The sequence below is a fragment of the Acomys minous genome (genome assembly GCF_964271855.1).
Source record: "Acomys minous genome assembly, chromosome: 5".
NCBI lineage: Eukaryota > Metazoa > Chordata > Mammalia > Rodentia > Muridae > Acomys > Acomys minous.
In genome coordinates, this window is record NC_140494.1 from 25,666,376 (window position 1) to 25,680,620 (window position 14,245).

The following is a 14,245-nucleotide window of genomic DNA, read 5'->3' on the forward strand; positions in this document are numbered from 1 at the left end:
GAAGCTCAGGCTGCCAGGTGGATTTTAATTTGCAAGTGAAGTGTGGAAACCGACTTCTGCTTGCCGTGTTCGGGTACAGTGTGAAAGAAACACTGCCTGTGATTATTAGAAAACGTGATTTAAACATCCCTTTACCGACCGGAAGTTAAACTGTCCCCAAACAATCAGAGCAACAGATCAAATACCGAAACCAACACGACAACCCCCTATCTCCAGTAGGGCCAAGTATTAAAGAAGTTTATGAAAGTAGATTTAGAAATGTATAAAATAATAGCCGCGTTTTGTTTTGAAAGCATGTTTGTTTTGATAAGACATGGCATGAAATAGATTTTATTTTTGATAGTATTTTAAGATCTGTGTATTTGCGTTTAGTATGATGAACGGCAGTAGATAAAATTCAGGCAAACAATATTCATTCTGAGCCCAGTCTCACTGTGTAGCTCAGGAGATCCTGAGCATGCAGTACTCCTGAACTGCATCATAGCTGTGAACCTCATCATGTGAGTAGTAGTCTTTTTGTTTGTTTGTTTGTTTGTTTGTTTTTGTTTTTCAAGACAGACTTTCTCTGTGTAGCCTTGGCTGTCCTGGACTTGCTTTGTAGACCAGGCTGGCCTCGAACTCACAGCGATCCACTTGCCTCTGCTCTACTCTTAAAGATTCCTTGTTTTTGACTGGACTCAGAAGTAGAAGCTCCTACGGAGGACAGCCTACAGTTCTCGGCAATCTGTTCTTGCCATTTTTCCTTGGCTTCCTTCATTTTTTTGGTCAAAAGTTTAGCATATTCTGCTGCCTCCTCATTTTCCTTAGCGCATTGTTTCTTTAGAGCCATGTGGGCTTTTGTGTTGCAAGGCACGTGGAGAGCCAAGACGCTGAATCTTGGGTGCCTCGGTCAGTCCTGGGTTTTTACCCCTTCTGTTTCGGGGCAGACATCATCTCTAGTTGGCAGAAACGCTTTCATATTCTGCAGCTCTTGTGGGCCCCGTATGCTGAGGCGCAGTCTCAGCGCAGGATCGCCCTCCTCTCCTTCCCCCACACAATTACCAAGTTGAGAGCACCCAGGTTGGCGTTCTCCGTACAGCCGCTAACGGACCTGCACCTCCCCTCTCCAGTTCTAGGTAGAGCAGGAGGGCCCCTTATTCACCAGCACTCCGCAGACGGCCAAGACACCTCGCTTCACAGGAAACCCTTGCTTGTCACTCCCAGCACTGATTCGGACCACACAGCCCTTCCACTCCTCACCCAGAGCATCAGCCGCTACTTCCATGGCTGTGGGCTTCTTAAAAAAGTATTTGCATTTACAGGCCATGTCAGGGAGTTTATGACAGTTGGTGGCTGGGAAAAGATCTTCAGTTTCACCGGGCGTGGTGATGGTGCACGCCTTTAATCCCAGCACTCAGGAGGCAGAGGCAGGCGGATCACTGTGAGTTCGAGGCCAGCCTGGTCTACAATGCGAGTCCAGGACGGCCAAGGCTACACACAGAAACTCTGTCTCAAAAAACAACCCCTCCCCCAAAAAAGAATTTTCAGTTTCATCTTAAATGCAGCCAACTGCCTAGGAGGGGCCACGAAAAAGAACTACATTTTTTGTCAATTAATATTTTTAGCATTTTTCTTTTATCCTATAGATATGTCAATTTTTATATAGTTTTAAAATTATTTTTATTTTGTGTGTATGAGTGTTTGCCTCTCTGTATGTGAGTGCATCAAGCACACGCCTATGGAAGCAAACAGAGGACCCTGAGTTTCCTGAAAGTAGAGTTACAGATGGCTGTGAGCCACCACGTGGATGCTGGGAACCAAACCCCAAGTCTGCTGTGAGAGCAGAAAGTGCTCTTCACTGCTGAGCTGTCTCTCCAGGACCAAACAAGTGATTTTTCTAAGTGATCTCAATACCACTGGCTTGTGATAACACCTTTATCATACACTGAATTCTGTACATATTCGGTATTTAGACATTTTATTTATGCCATCAGCCTATTCGTTCACCTGAATTGAAATCTGTGGTATAGTTTTACTAACCTGCCTTTCCCTTTCCTATTATCTCTCCTCTCATCGGCTCCCTGCTTTTGGTGAGCACTGACTATGGAGTGAAAAGGACAAGCGAGGGAGTCTGCAGTCCAGCCCTCTGCATCAGCTTCCCTGCGCCTGTCAGCTTTATTATTATCAATACTACTGTCCCCATCATTTTAAACGTGTGTGTGTGCATGAGTGCGCGTGCGCGTGCCACAGTGTGCATGTAGAAATCGGAGAACTCATGGAAGTCACTCCCCTCCTTCTACCACACGGTTCCAGGTTTGGGACTCAGGCCCTCAGTGCCTCTCCCTGATGGATGAGCCATCTCACTCGCCCTGCTTTCATTTCATTCCATCCCTCTCACAGGTTCTCTGAGGTAAGACGAGCCAGGACTAACCTTCTTAAGCTTCAAGAATGAAATCGACCTTTGCAGAGAAGGACAACTGGAAAGACCCTCCCTGCTGTCACCAAACCGTGTGCAGTTCTTTGTCCCCTCCCTACTCTTTAGCCTCTTAATAAAATGGTTTGATCAATTCCCCCCCCCCCCAAAAAGTGTAATTTAAGTTTAATGACCTGGCCTCAAGCTGGGATAGCCAGCTTTACTGTTAGTCCTGAGGTGACTCACAAAAAGAAAAAGTGATTTTGAGTCACACTTGTGAAAGTCTCAGCTGGTGGTCAGTTGGCTTACTGTCTTCTGGTGTGTGCAAAGCTGCTCACCTCACACAGCCTGGAAGAGAAACAGCTGGAGGGAAATTCACAGGGCCCTAATATGCTTTGAGAGGACGGCTAAGTCCTTTGTCACCCCCTCCCCCTTCAGGTTTTTACAACCTCTCAGTAGTGCCAAGCTGAGGCCAATCTGTTACTATGTGAGTGCCTGGGGAATAATTATCCGACCAACGGATCCATTTCCCTGGTCTAATGATCTTTCCACTCCTAGGAAAACACCGTCTTGGAATACAAGCACTTCCTTGGTGGTTGGTTAAAGTAGAATACATTTGATCACATTTGGTGTACAAGGACTCTAAAGGATTTCCCCCAATGTTGTGTGCATTTATTCCTTCAGAATAGATACTGGAAACACAAACTTCCCATAAGAAAAAAAATATCTGGGTGCTAGGGAAATGGCACAGTTGGTAAAGTGCTTGCTACATGAGAATGAAGACCTGAGTTTGGTCCCCAGCACAGAAGAAGAAGAAGAAGAAGAAGAAGAAGAAGAAGAAGAAGAAGAAGAAGAAGAAGAAGAAGAAGAAGAAGAAAGAAGAGCTATTTGCAATCTAGGAGCTGGATGTAGGAACCAGGCCCGACTGGGCTGCCTGTCTGTCTTGCTGTTTCATGTCCAGTTCTAGCAGCTTCCATGTCTGTGTTTATCTTGGTTAGCTAGTCATGTTTACTGCTCTGAGAATGCACCCCTCCTCTCCTCGAGACTTTTCCTCCTGTGTGCAATCACCTCTTGAGGGATTTCACCTGGGAGGAGGATTCCTGTTTTGCTGCCTGTAAGAAGGCTCTTTGGAACTCTGAAAAAACGAGAATAATAAACCACTGCCACGGTTGCTGCTGCAGATGCTGCTCTTTTAGTACAAAGGACCCGCTGTGTTAGTGTGTGTGTGTGTGTGTGTGCATGAGTTAAATCCGCAGTCCCTCTCCCTTGACTCGTACTGCGGTGGCGTGGGCGCCACAAGTGGAGGTTCCGCAGAGATTAGGGAAGGAAGGAAGGAAGCTGACGGATCGCCCGGGGAAACTGGCCAGCGCCTCAGGGAGGTAGGAAACGGGCGTGTTAAATGGGTGCCGCAGGTTCGTCCATGGTTCTGGTGAGCTAGTGATTAAGGCACCGGGAAAATAGGTGCCGCAGGTTTGTCCATGGTTCTGGTGGACTAGTGATTAAGGCACCGGGATTAAGCATGAGAGTGTTAAAGATTTTATAAAAAACAATAGAATTGAGTAGTCCTTGGTTTATGGTATCGGGAGAGCTAAATATCCAAGATTGGGATCAGGTGAAGTCTGATCTCCAGAGGACTTTACGAAACGAAGGGTCCAACAGTGTTCCTATTGCTACCTTTTCATTATAGCTTCTCGTTAGAGATGCGCTTAGGAATGAGGATGAGAAAATAAGAGAGCAGCTAGGAAGTTTGGAACTTGTCCTAAATGAAGTGCAAGAGGAGCAATCTGTAAAATCTTTGGCCCCGTCTGAGATTGCCCCTGATATATCTTCTAATTCTGAGGAGGAAGAGGCAACTTTAACCTCTGAGATACGGGCCCTAAAGAAGAAGTTGAAGGAGTGTAAGGTTGAAGGAAAAGAAACTAGAGGAGAGCGGCCCCCAGCGTATAACCCAGATTATCAAAGTCAATTATCTTTGGCAGAGCCTTCTGCCCCTTCTCGGGGAGTAGTCTTTCCAGTAGTCGAAGTGCCTCACCCAACTAACCCAGGGCAAACGCAGAGACAGCGTGAAGCCCTCCAGTTTAAAGACATAAAACAGCTTAAGGAGGCAGTTATGGCCTATGGTCCACATGCCCCTTTTACGATCGCCATTTTTGAGTTCTTCACAGGACAATTCTTAACACCTAGTGATTGGCAACAAATGTGTAGAGCAGTCCTCGGTGGGGGTGATTATTTGCTTTGGCACAGTGATTATCAAGAACAGTGTATTCAGACCGCCGCACGTAATGCGGCAGCTGGGGTTCCACAGAGAAACGTGGATATGCTAGCAGGCATGGGTTTGTATACTGAACTTAGTGCCCAGATACAGTATGACCCAGCTGTGTATGCGCAGATTGCAACTTGCGCCACGAGGGCTTGGAAGTCCTTGCCTAATAAGGGGACAGGAGAGCAGCTGTCTAAAGTGGTCCAGGGACCCTCGGAGCCCTTCCAGGAATTTGTTTATCACCTTATGCAATTGGCAGGAAGGATTTTTGGAGATGTGGAAGGAGCCATGCCCATTATTAAACAATTGGCCTTTGAAAATGCTAATAAGTATTGTCAGGAAGCCCTTCGGCCTTATAAATATGAGCACGAGTTAAATCCGCAGTCCCTCTCCCTTGACTCGGTACTGCGGTGGCGCGGACGCTACACTGGAGAGATGGAAACGGGTAGAGTTTGGGCCTAAGCCATGAGCCTCCTGAGAAACTCTCTCAAAACCATGGTGGGTGGCTCCTGAGGAACAATGTCTAATGCTCTCTGGCCTCTCATGTGTGAGCACAGAGTTATGTGCACGCATTTGCCCACCCCAACAGAAAACATATGTGTCTGAGCTGTAGCTCAATTGATCTCTGCTCACAAGATCAATTTCTGAAGGCAAAGGGACATACTAAAACCTTGTTTCCATAATCTTTGGGTCTAGAGCGTTTGAGGCTTTTCATGCTGACAGAGACTTCTTTTCAGAGTTATGGTCTCGTGTGCAGCTCTGGCTGTCCTGGAACTCACTATGTAAAACGGGCTGGCCTCAAACTTACTGGGGAGGCCTGCCCCCGGCTCCTGACTGCTGTGGTTAAAGGCATGCACTGCTCTGCTCATTTTCAATGATGCGGTCCTGTGTAGTTCTGGGTTGGCATAGCCAGCACAGAGCTGGTACCTCACTTAGAATTGTCTATGTTCTGCTCAGCATTCAGAAGGAAAGGACAGGGGCTGCAGAGATGGGTCAGAGGTTAAGAGCACTGACTACTCTTCCAGAGGTCCTGAGTTCAATTCCCAGAACCCATGTGGTGGCTCACAACCATCTGTAATGAGATCTGGTGCCCTCTTCTGGCCTGCAGGCATATATGCAGGCAGAACACTGTATACATAATAAATATAGATGTTTGTGAGCCACCGTGTGGGTGCTGGGAATTGAACTCAGGACTTCTGGAAGAGCAGTCAGTGCCTTTGACCTCTGAACCATCTCTCCAGACCCTAATAAATAAATCATAAAAAAAAGAAAGAAAGAAAAAAAAAGGACAGAACATCTCTTGTTTTGTGACTACACAGAGTATGGTATGCCGGCTTCTCTGCCTCTCCTAAATACAGTGACATAGTGTCATGCCTGTCATCAAGACAATACGTCCTGTTTTAGGGTTTCTAGTGCTGTGATAAAACACCATGACCAAAATCACTGGGGAGGGAAGTGTTTATTTCAGCTTACATGTCCCTATCATAATCATTAACAAGAGGAAGTCAGGGCAGGAAGTCAAAGCTGAGGCTTGGAGACAGGAGCTGAAACAGAGACCACACAGCGACACTGCTTACTGGCTTGCTCCTCACGCTCATTTTTCCCATTAATGAATTTATTTATTCACTTTACAGCCTGATCGAGGCCCCCTTGCCCCCTCTCCTTCCATTCCCACCCTCACACTTCTCAGAGAAGGGGAGGCCTTGGTACATCAAGCCACAGCAGAACTAAAGCAAATTCTCTCCCACGGAGGCCAGACAAGGCAGCCCAGCTATGGGGAAGGTATTCAAAGGCAGGCAACAGAGTCAGAGATAGCCCCCACTCCAATTGTTAGGGGACCCACATGATGACCAAGGGGCACATCTACTCCATATGTGTAGGGGGTCTAGGTCCAGCCCATACATGCTTTTTTTTGGTTGGTGGTTTAGTCTCTGTGAACCCCCACAGGTCCAATTTAGGTTACTCTGTAGGTCTTCTTGTGGAGTTATTATCCCTTCTGGCTCCCTCAATCCTTCCCCTGACTCTTCCACAAGACTCTGAGCTTAGTCTATTGTTTGGCTGTGGGTCTCCATATCTGTTTCCATCAGCTGCTGGATGAAGCCTCTTAGGAGACAGTTATGCTAGCTCCCGTCTGCAAGCATAGCAGAGTATCATTAATAGTGTCAGGGCCTGGCTCTCTTCCATGGTGTGGGTCTCAAGTTGGGACAGTCATTGGCTGGCCAGTCCCTCAATCTCTGTGCTTTCTTTATCCCTGCACTCCTGTAGGCGGGAGAAATTTTGGGTTGAAGGTTTTATGGGTGGGTTGGTGTCCTCCTCCTTCTACTGGAAGTCCCACCTGGATACAGAAGGTGGAGACTTCAGGCTCCATATCACCTGCTGCTAGGAATCTCCATTAAGATCACCCCCCCCCTCAAACTTCTGGGACCCACTCCTGTCCCAGAGCTGTCCCAGCTTACTTTCTTACATATCCCAGGATCACCCACAGTGTGTTGGACTCCCATATCAACCACTAATTAAGAAAATGCCCCATAAGCTTTCCTACAGGCCAGTCTTAGGGAGGCAGATAACCCTAGCTTGTGTTTACTTGACAAAAAGTCTAACCACGACACACACTGTCTTCTCCAAGATGTCAAGCCTGCTGAAAACTTTAGTAATACTGTTTTTATTACTGGGATGCTTAAACTTCTCCTCTTAGATAATGGTATATTTTGTTGAGAATAATTGGGCTGTCAGGTAAAGGAAAACAAACATTAAACACTGATGCAATCTTCTCCTTGACTTTGTCTAATTTCTCTGGTTCATAATGCACCATGGCTCGGCTGATGAAATCAAACAGGAATGGTAAATTACCTGTCAGACCGATTTGTCTGCTCTCTTCATTATCTTTGGTGCAAATACACTGAGATGACTGTGCATACGTGTGTTCCCTCGTGCATGTGAGTGCAGGTGTGCATGAACACATTTGCGTGTGCATGCAGATGTGTGTGTGTGTATGTGTGGTGTGGTGTGTGATGTGTTAATTTCCAGTAATGTAGGATTGTGCCTGGAAGTAGCTTTATGCAGAAGGAATCCTGGTATTTATACCCCAAAGCTGCCCATGCATAACCGAGTCCCATGATCAAAACTGATAAAATTCAGTGCTTTTTTTCTTTGCCAGTTTCTAATTGAGTTATGGTCTAAGAAACCTTTTCTAATTGTCACTGTTTTTCTTAAGGAATTCTGCAGATGTGCACGAACTCATTAGTAGGCCAGGTACCAAACACAAGGTTTTTCCTGTTCTTTGGAATAGTTGAACTTGAAAACTACATTGTAAAAATGTACTCAAAGGCTTTCTAAAGCATACAATGGAAACTGTAGCCCAGGGCTATAGTAATAGTGTTCTTTTAAAGTCTTAGGGAGCAGTGCCTTTGGATGCAGAGATAATGACAAGATTTTTTAAAATGCTTTTTAAAAAGGTTATCCAGCTTAAAATTATAGCCAACCTTCTATTACAGTAACACAATGCGGTTCCGAGGTTTCGGTCAGTGGGCAGGCGGTCAAGCTCTGGGCTTGTGCTGCAGCATTTCACGGTGGGGAACCTGTGGTGGCACCCAGTTCATCCTGCGAATCAGAGAAGGGAAAGCTTGAGTCATTGCAGATGGACGCCTTGCCCAGTTAGCTTTGGGGCGACTTCTGTTTCATTGATGTCTCTGTACTTTTAAAGGTGTACGTGGGGGGCAGGGGGAGGAGGAGGGAAAGAGGTCATCACAAGCCCTCTTTTTTTGTTTTGTTTTTGTTTTTGGAGACAGGGTTTCTCTGTGTAGTCCTGGTTGTCCTGGACTCACTTTGTAGACCAGGCTGGCCTCGAACTCACAGTGATCCGCCTGCCTCTGCCTCCCGAGTGCTGGGATTAAAGGCGTGCGCCACCACGCCTGGCTCACAAGCCCTCTTCAGATTCTGAATGGCTCAGCAGGGCCAGAGACGTTTGATTCCCATGAGGCCATCCACAGCCATCTGTGACTCCAGTTCCAGGGTGTCCAACTCCTGCTTCTGCATCTCACAGGCACCAGACGTGAATCACAGCCATGCATTCAGGCAAGAAACTCACACATGTAAGTTAAATAAATAAATAAATTCTAAATGCCGTGGGACAGGAGGGCGGGACACCACAGCCTTTCTTGTCTCTAAAATCCCAGGCAGAAGGAAGAAGGTGGAGATTGCAGGCTTTGCATGTGTATGGAAGAATTTCTCTTGCTACATTGTGATCATTTCAGAGAGTTACATAATTTCTGGTCAGGAGCATAGTATTGAGTTGGACCTCAGCCCCAGGTGGAGACATGACATTCCAAACTGCTCGGAGGTTAGAAGATTATAATGACCCGCTATTGTCCCCTCCCTTCAGAGTTCTTCCAAGCCCACCTGTCAATCACCTGGAAAGGGTGTTAAAAAAAACGGGAGGCCTAACTGTCTCCTTGGCGAGCTGTGTGCTTACAGTTTTATATAAGAAAATGATAAGAAGATATGAGATAATAAGATTATATGAGGTTTATTAAATGAGTATGGGGAAAAGGAACGGGGAGAGGGGTGAGAGAGAGAGAGAGAGAGAGAGAGAGAGAGAGAGAGAGAGAGAGAGAGAGAGAGAGAAGAGGGAGAGAGAGAGAGAGAATGTGTGAGAGACAGACAGAGACAGAGGAAGAGAGAAAGTAAAAGAAAGGGAGGGGCGAGGTAGGTCTGTCCTTTTATATACTGGTCAGGGTCACACCCCCATGGCAGGTAGGCAATGACATCACAGGCAGGCAGACTGAAGCAGAGGTTGATTGCCCTTCCTTAGTGACTTTTCTTTTCTTTTTTGAGACAGGGTTTCTCTGTGTAGCCTTGACTGTCCTGGACTCTCTTTGTAGACCAGGCTGGCCTCAAACTCACAGCGATCCTCCTGCCTCTGCCTCCCGAGTGCTGGGATTGAAGGCGTGCACCACCATGCCTGGCATCAATGACTTCTCTTACAAGTCTTCCCTGCTCAGCCTGCCTGTGTTTCTGAGTTCTAACTCAGAAAGCATAACTTTTACTTTCCCCTCTATGTTCTTTTCAGACACTGGTCCGTATCGCAAGCCTGCGTCTCTGACATTCTGTCATCCGTCTCTTTAAAAATGTCTCCTCTCTAAGCTGAGCAGAACTCCCTGAAGGAGCCTGCCCTCTGCTCACTTCCAAGATGGATGTCCTGGCCTCAGAGAAGACGTGGTTGGAGGGGCACACCAGGGTGGGTACAGCTGCAGGGTGTGCTGGTAATTGTGGTACACAGCCATAATCTTGGCATTTGGGAGGCTGAGGCAGGAGGATTGTGGGTTCACGGCCAGCTGGGCCACATAGTAACATCCTGTCTGTATATCTAAGTAGGGAAATAAGTAAACGTGTGTGGGTGATGAGACAAATGGAGTATGTTCAGATCCCACATTTTAAAATCAGAGCTGAAGCAAATTGCTTGCGTTTAAAAAAAAGATTTATTCAAGGAACGTAAGAAACTAAACATCAAGAAAACTAACAGCCCAGTTTTAAAAATGACCTTTGGGATGGAATAGAAAAAAACTGAAGAGAAGAAATCCACATGACTAATAAGCATTTTAAATGTACTCAACGTCTTTAGCCAGCAGGGACATAGAAATTAAATCACCTTTGAGACTCTGTCCTATCCTAATCAGAATGGCTATTATCAAGAAAATAAACAATAACGAATGCTGGTGAGGGTTCTGGGAAAGGATAACTTTTATGTCTTGATTGTGGGAGTGTGAACTTATGCAGCCACTATGGTGGTCAGAATGGAGCGTCTCAAAAAGCTAAAAAATATAGCTACCATATAATCCAGCTATAATATCCTGGTAAATATCCAGAGGACTTTTCTTTTACTAGAGAGACTTGCACATCCATGTTCGGCTCTCTTCACATAGGTAGGGAATAGAGTCAGCCTAGGTACATACCAACTGATGAACAGCACACACACACACACACACACACACACAGAGTGGAATTTTATTCAACTATACAGAAGAATGAAATGATGAATTTTGCAGGCGGATGGACAGACCTGGGAAACAGAGTATCAGATGAAGTAACCAAGGCCCAGGACCCAGATTCTCTCACACATGGGGATCTCAGCTTCAGGTGTCTAAACATTGACATCTGTGATTATTTGGGCATCTTTGGAGGTCAGAAAACTAGAAAGGGACTCGGGGGATGGGGGTGGAGGGTAAGAGGCTTAATGAGGGAGGGAGGAGGTGTAGAATGCATGTGACCCGAGAGTGTGACGTAGATGCTGGGAATTAAAGGTTGAAGTGGAAAGGAGAGCAAGGTGAAGGGGGAGGAAGGCGTGAGGAATGGCTTGTGAGTGAGGAGCGGAAAAGCCTTGTGGGCACCCACTGCTCTGTGATCTAATTTAAGGATACAGTGTCCGAGAGTACAATAGTGGCAGGACCATTATGGGGTGACCAACGACTTTCTCATTGTGTTTGAAGCCTGATCGACAGGAGGGAAGTTTTGCCTGGTTTTGTAAGCCTGGCTGAAATGATTGAAAGCCCGTGGCTGCAGGGGTCATAGATTTGGTGTGTGTGTGTGTGTGTGTGTGTGTGTGTGTGTGTGTGTTTGCTAAATGGACGTGTTGTCAAACTGTCTTCTAAGTATTTGCTTTTCTACCCATAGATAGTGCTGCTCTCAAAGTGCTGAGAGTCAGTGACTGTCGAGGGCTCAGCCCTAAATACAACTTCTCACGGCTTATGGGAAAACCTCAGGAAGCGGGAACCTTAGAGCTGCATGAGGGGAAGGAAGGGGTTAAATGCTCTCTCCTGCATGTGGCAAGGAACTCACTGTGGCTGCCAGCACCAGACTTTTAAAGATCAATGATGGAGCCAGCCAGAGTTCTAGCACTGGTGAGAGACACTTGTGAGGCTGCAGCCCAGCTGAGGAGCCATTGGCAAGTCATTGCTGCTGGGGGCAGAGTCACCTTTCTCCCAAGGTGTGGCTGCCAGGGTTGCCCATGCCTGTGTAGACAGCAGTAATTGGTGTCATATATATGAAAATAAGAGGGGTGCAGGATGGGGAGTTGGAAGTGGACATGGTCATTATATACATGGATGAAATTGTCAAATAATAAATAAAATTAGTTTTAAAACTTATATGTATCCACCACAGAAAGTAAAAAGCTATGATAGAACCAGAAATACCAGGGGAAAGGCTTTAAAATTTCTTCCATGACATGTGAGTAAAATGCAATTGATAACGAAGATATAAAGCCTTAAGTGAAGCTCTATGGCTTCGGAGCGGCCGTTCAGGCTGTACGGAAGGAAGTTCACTGAGATGGGCGGAGTTTGGAAGGAAGTTCACTGAGATGGGCGGAGTTTGGAAGGAAGTTCACTGAGATGGGCGGAGTTTGGAAGTGCCTTCCTTAAAGCAGCTGTGCAAGGCACTCTTAATTGGTGAGCCAAGCCTCTAGCTACCAAACTCCTTAAACGTTTAGGACTCATATTTCTTCATATGCAGGCTATAGCTAGAAGCACCTCTTAACAGTTTTAAGACCAAGGCTTAATGAGGGACTGTCTGGCGAAGCACTCTGTACGTGTGCCCGGTTTCTAGTAAGTGCCCAGTATGACCAAGCCGTTTAGCAAAACTACCCCAGCTACAATCCTAAAATAAAATCTCACACTTTGGGAGCCAGGCATAGAGGTGCACGCTTGTAATCCTAGCACGCTGGGAAGCAGAAGCAGGCAGATCTCTATGAGTCCGAGGCCAGCCTGGTCTAAAAGCAAGTCCAGGACAATTAGACTACACAGAGAAACCCTGTCTTGAAAAAAAAATCCCATACTTTGTGTGTGCCTATGGTTGTGCACAGGGACGTGGAGGTCAGAGAGCAATGGCCAGTGCTTTTCTAAATGGCTCTCCACTGTAGTGTTTGTTTGTTTTTTTTTGAACATAAGGTCTCTCCCTGAACTTGGAGCTCATTGACTGAGCTAGTGTGACTGGCCATCGTGCTCGGGGAGACTCATGTCTCTGCCTCCCCAGTGCTGGGGTTACAGCACACGCCATTGTGCCTGGTTTTTATAATGGTGTGCTGGAGATCACAACTCAGTCCTCACAGTTAAACAGCACGTGCTTTTACAGGTAGCACTGTCTCTCTGCTCTCCTAGCCCTGTTCCTTAGTATCTTGGGTTTTATTTGATCCACCAGTTGGGGTGGGGCTTGTAAGATGAGGTTGGGATTACCCAAGCCTCACCATTGCAGCAGAGTTTTGATGATTTCTGAGAATTACTACCAGATCTATTTCTGGATATTTGCACGTAGGGTAATGTAGTTCATTGAGAGCCAGAGATTTTCTTTCTTTCTTTCTTTCTTTCTTTCTTTCTTTCTTTCTTTCTTTCTTTCCTTCTTTCTTTCTTTCCTTTTGGTTTTTCCAGATAGGATCTCTCTGTGTAGCCTTGGCTGTCCTGGACTAACTTTGTAGATCAGGCTGGCCTTGAACTCAGAGCGATCCACTTGCCTCTGCCTCCTGAGTGCTGGGATTAAAGACGTGTGCCACCCCCACCCCCGCCGTAGGTATTAATTAAATGTTTCTCACCGATAAACGCACAATCACAATGGATTCAAGGCCCCTGAAGGCAAGAGACCCAGTCTCTAAAGGTGTATTTTCACAAGGGAAAAGGCTAACTCTTGGTGTCAGAGCAAGCTTCCCTGAGGAAATGCTGCTGCTGCTAACGTCAAAATGATGTTTTCGGGAGGCTGAAGCTGGTCTCAGACAGTGTGGAGCCCCGCACCCCCACCCCCGGGGACAGCCCGGCCAGGAGACAGCTGTTTCCCGGAAGGGGACGGGGCAGGCAGAATGGTGGGAGTGAAGGTGGACAGAGCGGCTGTAGCTGCTATTTATGAACTCTGTGCTTGCCAAGTGGACTGGGCCAGGCTGGGGCCGCCTTGTCCTCACCGTGCAGCGGTGTAGCTAGGCATGTCCTTCCTTTTCCCTTGTGTTTAAAACCCTGTAACCTGCGCATGCGTGGGTCTCAGCTGGGCTCCACGCCTTCTTCTCTGTCTCCTGGCTTCGGCAGGCTTTAACTCATGACCGCTGCCTCTGCCTTAGCCCTCAGAGTGGAAGCAAACTCCTGGGTCCCCTCCACTTCTGCCTTGCTGGGGAGCTGCTCCCTGGCCAGGCTAGCAAGGTCCCTAAAGAACTGGCTCTGTTCTCTCCGGTTGCCTGTTTCTTTGCAGGGGACAGCATGCTATAAAAGTATGACATGCCACTGCCGAAATCAGATGTCCCTGAGCCATGTGCTGCTGGGCTCAGCCTAGGGAGGCCTTTTTAGCCTGGAGGCAGGACATAGACACACTCATGCACAGCCACACACACAGACACACATACACACACACACACACACACACACACACACACACACACACACAGAGATTTGTATTTTTCCCTTGGGAAGAATTCAATAATAAAAGAACCTTTTAGCATGATAAATACATACACACAACATAAAATGTTCCATTCTAAACCGCGTGGTGGTGGCGCAGACCTTTAATCCCAGCACTTGGGAGGCAGAGGCAGGCAGATCACTGTGAGTTTGAGGGCAGCCTGGTCT

The 14,245-nt window shown here is 46.8% G+C and overlaps 1 long non-coding RNA gene across 1 annotated transcript; it reads right to left on the reverse strand.

Annotated features, from left to right (window-relative positions):
* Positions 1-6,127: 6,127 nt before the first annotated feature.
* On the reverse strand, positions 6,128-13,723 carry LOC311597639. The gene is made up of 3 exons (XR_014779295.1): positions 13,591-13,723; positions 8,135-8,252; positions 6,128-6,196 (listed from the first exon to the last, which is right to left on the reverse strand). It is a non-coding gene; the product is annotated as an uncharacterized lncRNA (long non-coding RNA).
* Between the last annotated feature and the right edge of the window lie 522 nt (positions 13,724-14,245).